The 7623-nt window shown below is 36.6% G+C and overlaps 1 pseudogene; it reads left to right on the forward strand.

Moving 5' to 3' along the window:
- The first annotated feature begins 4028 nt into the window (after positions 1 to 4028).
- On the forward strand, positions 4029 to 4214 carry LOC136122482 (metallothionein-1E pseudogene; annotated as a pseudogene).
- Positions 4215 to 7623: the final 3409 nt, after the last annotated feature.

A 7623-nucleotide genomic window follows, 5' to 3' on the forward strand; every position in this document is an offset into this window, starting at 1 on the left:
ACAACTTGAAAAATCTTTATTCATGAAAAACTGCTGCAGCGGGCAGAGACTGAATTCTTGGCCTTTATGCCTGGGGGTGTCTCCAGCAAGGGCAGCAAAAACCCACAGCTTCACTGGCCAAAGATGGTGGACATGGTTCAAAGGTGGCATATTTAACAGGGAGATATTGAACATGAGAGAGCCATATGTGATGATTAATTTATATTTCAACTTGACTGGGCTAAGGGATGCCAAAAAAGCTAGTAAAACATTATTTCTGGGTGTGTCTATGAGGGTGTTTCCGGAAGAGATTAGCAGCATTTGAATCTGTAGACTAAGTAAAGAAGATAACCCTCAATAATGCAGATGGGCATCATCTAATCCACTGAGGGCCTGAATAGAACAAAAAGGCAGAGGAAGGGTGAATTTGCTCTCTGTGCTTGAGCTGGGACATCCATCTTCTCCTGCCCTTAGACATCAGCATCCCTTGTTCTTAGGTCTTTGAACTCAGACCAGGACTTAAACCATTGGCCCTCTGATTCTCGGGACTTTGGACTTGGGCTGAAATTACACTGGCTTCCCTGGTTCTCCAGCTAGCAGATGGCAGACTATGGGACTTCTCAGCCTCATACTTGGGTGAGCCAATTCCTATAATAAATCTCCTCTTGATATGGGCATATATGTATATGTATAGCTGATTCACTTTGTTATAAAGCAGAAACTAACACACCATTATAAAGCAATTATACTCTAATACAGGTGTTTAAAAAAATAATAATCTCCTCTTTATATTTATATCTATATATCCCACTGTTCTGTTTCTCTGGCAAACCCTGACTAATATACCACAGAAGGGTGAAGACAACAAATTCTTCACACGTCTTCAGTTGAATGCTAAACTAAGCATAAATGTAGGACAACCCAGAGAACCCAGAGAAAATGGAAACCCTGGGACACTTAAAAACTTTCTCCCTTTTCTTCTTAGCATGCCTGAAACTGGAACCTTTGAATGAGTTGCTCAACACACCCAGAGTTCAGGTTGCAAAGGGTTAAATCCTTATTGGCTTGAGGTGTCTGAGCATAACCTATGCCCACTCATTGGCTGACCCTGAACTATTCAGAAACAGGGGAGAGCCCTAGGGAGCCAAGCTAAAATAGAAAAAAAAATTAAAATGAGCAGAAAGATCAGTAGCTTCATGCTGTGGGAGAGACAGAGTTTGCAGCTCAGGTCCAGGCAAGTTAATTACCTACTAAAACAGAAAAATCAACAACCTCAGAAAAACAAAATAATCTAGAGTTGTTGCCACAGTGTATTATCTACAATGTCAGGTTTTCAACCAAAAATTACTGTACAGGCAAAGAAACAGGAAAGGTGACCCACATCAAGGGAAAAAAAGAAAAGCAGTCACTAGGAATTGACTCTAAGTGGGCCCAGATATTGAATATAGATTTTTTAAAAGCTAAAAAAATATATTATAAATATGTTCAAAGAATTGCAGGACTGTGTATTCAAAGAATTAAAGGAAAATACACTAAGTAAGAGTGAATAAATAGAAACTCTCAACAGAGAACTAAAAACTAGTTTAAAATCAAATAGAAATTCTAGAGCTAAAAAGTACAATAACTGGAAAAAAAAACACGTTTAAATCCACCAGATGGGCTCAATATCAAATGTGAGATAACAGAAGAAAGAAACAATGAACTTGAAGATAAATCAGTAGTCTCCAAACTGAAAAACACAGTTTGAGGTAAAAGACTGAGGAAACATCAACAGAATCTCAGAAATCTTCAGGACAATATCAAGCACTGCAACATATGTTTCATTATAGCCCCAAGAGAGAAAAGAGATAAGTGGGGAGAAAAATATTTGAAGTGTAATGGCCAAAATCTTCCCAAATTTGGTGAAAACATTGGCTAAAAGATCCAAGAAACTCAACAAGAAGGATAAACACACAGAATCACACCTAGATACATCATAGTCACACTGCTCAAAGACAAAGATAAAATCTTGAAAGCAGCAAGAGAAAAAAGACACATCACATATTGAGGAACAACGATATGATAAACAGCTGAGTTCTCACCAGAAATAACGGAGGCCAGAAAACATTGGAATGACATATTCAAAGTGCTGAGGAAAAATCTTGTCAACAAAGAATTCTCTATGTAGTAAAATTATCCTTCAAAATAAGGGTGAAATAAAGACATCTACAGATAAATAAACACTGAACAAATTTGTTGCTAGAAGATCTGCATTACAATAAAAACTAAAGGAAAACTGAATAAAAACTTTTAACTAAAGGGAAATGATACCTGCAGGAATCCAAATACACATGCTGGAATTAAGAGCACTGAAACTGGTAACTGTGTGATATATTTTTTTCTTTTGTTTTATTAATTTCCTTAAAATATATATGACTGTTTAAAGCAAAAATTATTACACTGTATCTAGGTTTGTAACACATATAGGTGTAATATATGTGATAACAATAGCACAAAGAAAGGTGGGTAATTGAACTACAATACTGCAAATTTGGTGAAAGTTAGTCATTATTCATTTGTATTAGATTGTGATAAGGTAAAAGTGTATATTGCAATGCCTAGAGAAATCATTAAAAACCTACAAAAATATCAAAAAAATAGAATTAAAATCATGCATTTTGAAAGATTTGTTAGTGGGTACAGAGGGAACATATCTCAACATAGTAAAAGATATTTATGACGAATGTAAAACCAATTTAAAACTCAACAGTGAAAAGCTGAAAGCTTTCTTGCTCAAATCCAGAACAAGACAAGGATGCCCACTCTCACCACTTCTATTCAACATAGTATTAGAAGTCTTAGCCACAGCAATTAGACAAGAAAATGAAATAAAAGGTATCCAAGTTGAAAGGGAAGAGGTAAAATTGTCATTGTATGCATATGACATGATGCTATATATAGAAAAACCCTGGGACTTCCTTGGTGGTGCAGTGGTTAAGAATCCACCTGCCAATGCAAGGGACACAGGTTCGATCCCTGCTCTGGGAAGATCCCACATGCTATGGAGCAACTAAGCCCGTGCACAACAGCTACTGAGCCTGCACTCTGGAGCCCACAAGTCACAACAACTGAGCCCGCATGCCACAACTACTGAAGCTCATGCACCTAGAGCCTGTGCTCCACAACAAGAGAAGCCACCACAATGAGAAGCAACAAAGAGTAGCCCCCGCTCGCTGCAACTAGAGAAAACCCATGTGCAGCAACAAAGACCCAATGCAACCAAAATAAAAATAAAGAAAAAGTAAATTAAAAAAGAAAAACCCTAAAGACTCCACACAAAAACTACTAGAATTGATAAACAAATTCATCAAGGTAGCAGGATACAAGATTAACATATAGAAATATTGGTTGCATTTCTTAACACTAACAATGAAATATCAGAAAAGGAATGTAAAAAAAATACCTTTTAAAATTGCACACACAAAACAATAAAATACTTAGGAATAAACCTGACCAAGGAGGTGAAAGACTGATATGCTGAGAACTATAAAACATTAATAAAGGAAATTGAAGATGATTCAAAGAAACGGAAAGATATCCCATGCTCTTGGACTGGAAGAAGTAATACTGTTAAAATGAAAAAAAAAAAAAGGTACTGATGAACCTAGTTACAGGGCAGGAATAAAGAGCGAGACATAGAGAATGGACTTGAGGACACGGGGTGGGAGGGTGAAGCTGGGGTGAAGTGAGAGTAGCATCTACATATGTACACTACTGAATGGAAAATAGTTAGCTAGTGGGAAGCAGCAGCATAGCACAGGGAGATCAGCTCAGTGCTTTGCAATGACCTAGAGGGTTGGGATAGGGAGGGTGGGAGGGAGGCTCAAGAGGGAGGGGATATGGGGACATGTGTAGGCATATGGCTGATTCACTTTGGTGTACAGCAGAAACTAACACAGTACTGTGAAGCAATTATACTCCAGTAAAGATCTATTTAAGCATGCCCCCTCAACGTCCTTGCCATCTTTTGTGCTGCAGTCTCTGGACCCCAGCCTCTGCTTCCTCTTGCCATGGATCCCAACTGCTCCTGCACCACAGGTGGATCCTGCACGTGTGCCAGCTCCTGCAAATGCAAAGAGTGCAAATGCACCTCCTGCAAGAAGAGCTGCTGCTCCTGCTGCCCTGTGAGCTATGCCAAGTGTGCCCAGGGCTGTGTCTTCAAAGGGGCCACGGACGAGGGCAGCTGCTGCGCCTGAAGGAGGGGAGAGGCTTTTCCCAGGTGTAAATAGAGCAACGTGCACAAACCTGCATTTTTTTTATACAACCTGACATGTTTGCTACATTCCTCTTTTTTTTTTCTGTCCTATAAAATACAAGAATGATAATAAAAGCGGCTGGCTTTAAAAAAAATCTATTTAAAAAATATTTATATATTGTTAAAATGGCCATACTACCCAAAGCAATCTACAGATTTAATGCAATACCTACCAAATTACCCATGACATTTTTCACAGAACTAGAACAAATAATCCTAAAGTTTATATGGAACCATAAAAGACTCAGAATTGCCAAAGCAATCCTGAGGAAATAGAACAAAGCAGGAGGCATAACCCTCCCAGACTTCAGACAATTCTACAAAGCTCCAGTAATCAAAACAGCATGGTATTGGCACAAAAACAGACATATGGATCAATGGAACAGAATAGAGAGCCCAGAAATAAACCAACACACCTATGGTCAATTAATCTTCAACAAAGGAGGCAAGAATATACAATGGGGAAAAGACAGTCTCTTCAGCAAGTGGTGTTGGGAAAGTTGGACAGCCACATGTAAATCAGTGAAGTTAGAACAAACCCTCACACCATACACAAAAATAAACTCAAAATGGCTTAAAGACTTACATAAGACATGAAACTCCTAGAAGAGATCATAGGCAAAACGTTCTCTGACATAAATCGTACCAATGTTTCCTTAGGTCAGTCTACACTAGAAATAAAAACAAAAATAAACAAATGGGGCCTAATCAAACTTTCAAGCTTTTGCACAGCAAAGGTAACCATAAACAAAACAAAAAAACAACCTATGGAATGGGAGAAAATATTTGCAAACAATGGCACTGACAAGGGCTTAATTTCCAAAATATGCAAACAGCACATACAACTCAACAAAAAAAAAACAAACAACCCAATCGAAAAATGGGCAGAAGACCTAATAGACATTTCTCCAAAGAAGACATACATATGGCCAATGGACACATGACAAGATGCTCAACATTGTTAATTATTAGAGAAATGCAAATCAAAACTATAATGAGGTACCACCTCACACCAGTCAGAATGGCCAACATTAAAAAGTCTACAAATAACAAATTCTGGAGAGGGTGTGGAGAAAGGGAACCCTCCTACACTGTCGGTGGGAATGTAAGTTGGTGCAGCCACTATGGAAAATAGTATGGAGGGTCCTCAAAAAACTAAAAATAGAATTACCATATGATGCAGCAATCCCACTCCTGGGCATATAACCAGACAAAACTATAATTCAAAAAGATACATGCACCTATGTTCATAGCAGCACTATTCACAATAGCCAAGACATAGAAACAACCTAAATGTCCATCAACAGATGAATGGATAAAGAAGATGTGGTACCTATATACAATGTGGAATTGGAATACTACTCAGCCATAAAAAAGAACAAAATAATGCCATTTACAGCAACATGGATGGACCTAGAGATGATCATACTAAGTGAAGTAAGTCAGAAAGAGAAGGACAAATGCCATATGATATCACTTATATGTGGAATCTAAAATATGACACAAATGAACCTATCTACAAAACAGAAACAGACTCACAGACATAGAGAGCAGACTTGTGGTTGCCAAGGGGGAGGGGGGGTGTGGGAGGGAGGGATGGAGTGGGAGGCTGGGGTTAGCAGATGTAAACTGTTATATACAGAATGGATAAACAAAGTCCTACTGTATAGCACAGGGAACTATATTCAATATCCTGTGATAAACCGTAATGGAAAAGAATATAAAAAAAGAATGTATATATATATATATATGTATAACTGAATCACTTTGCTATACAACAGAAATTAACACAACATTTCAAATCAATTATACTTCAATAAAAAAAAAGATTTGTTTAACACAAAGAAGGCAATATATAAGGAACAGGCACAACAAGAGGTGAAACAAGTAGAAAACAAAGAGCAAAATTGCAGACCAACTCTAACCACCTCGGTAATACATTAAATGTGAATGAACTAAACCTCCCTTCAAAAGGCAGAGGTGACCTAGACTGGATTAAAAAGCAAGATCCAACTATATGCTGTGTACCAGAAAGTAAAAGGATAGGAAAGGATATACCATGCAAACAAAACCATGAGAGGGCTGGACTGGTCATATTAATAACAAACAAAATAGGCTTTAAGATAAAGATTATTACTGTAGGCAAAGAAGAACATTTCATAATGACTACAAGGTCAATATGGCGTAAGGATATAACAATTATAAATGTATATGTCTATGATAAAAATGGCTCAAAATACATGAAGATTTTAATACTCCTCTCAGTAACTGGTAGAAAAAGCAGTCAGAAAATCAGGAAGGATACAGAACATTTGAATAACACTATCAAGAAAATTTACCTAATTGACCTTTATAAGACTCCACCTAACAAAAGCAGAATATACATTCTTTTAAAGTGTACATGGAGCCTTCACCAGAATATACCAAGTATTGGGCCAAAAATAAGTCTCAGCATGTTTAAAAGGATTGAAATCATACAGAGTGTACTCCTTAAACACAAAAGAATTAAAGCAGATATTAATGCAGAAAGAAATGTGGGAACCCTCCCCCATCAAATACCTAGAAGTTAAACAACATGCTTCTAAATAACTCATGCTCAAAAAAAGACATCACAAAGGAAATTAGAAAAATACATCTGGACCTGAAGGAAAATTTTAAAAACGTATCAAAATGTGCAGGGTTTAATTAAAGCAGTGCTTAGAGGGAAACTTATATCTTTAAATGCTTATATTAGGGGGAAAAAAGGTATAAAAATTAATTATCTAAGTTTCCGCCCTAAGAAGCTAGAAAAGGAGAAGAAATTAAACCCAAATTAAGTACAAGGATGGAAGTAATAAAGGGAAGAGCAGAAATTAATAAAATAGAAACAATTAAGAAAATCAATGAAACTAAAATTTCCGGTATAAACTGGAAGATCTAAAAATGATGCACAGCAGGGTGACTATAGTGATACTGTACTGCATATTTCAAATCTGTTAATAGGTTAAATCTTAAATGCTCTCATCACAAGAAAAAAAATTGTAACTATGTACAGTGATGGATATTAACTAGACTTGTGATGATCAATTTGCAGTATATATAATATTGAATCATTACATTGTATACCTGAAACTAATATAATGTTATATCTCAATTAAACCTCAAAATTCAAAAAGACTCAAGTCAAATTTTACGAGATGAAAACTATAATGCAATATACAAAGGGACACAGGAAAGTTTTGGGGTGGTGGATTTGTTCTCATCTTGATGTGATAAAGGTTTCACTAGAGTATATATATGTCAAAATGTATAAAATTATACCCCCTAAAATATGTAGTTTATTGTATGTTAATTATGGCTCAGTAAATCTG

Source organism: Phocoena phocoena, chromosome 1 (genome assembly GCF_963924675.1).
Source record: "Phocoena phocoena chromosome 1, mPhoPho1.1, whole genome shotgun sequence".
In the NCBI taxonomy this organism is placed as follows: domain Eukaryota; kingdom Metazoa; phylum Chordata; class Mammalia; order Artiodactyla; family Phocoenidae; genus Phocoena; species Phocoena phocoena.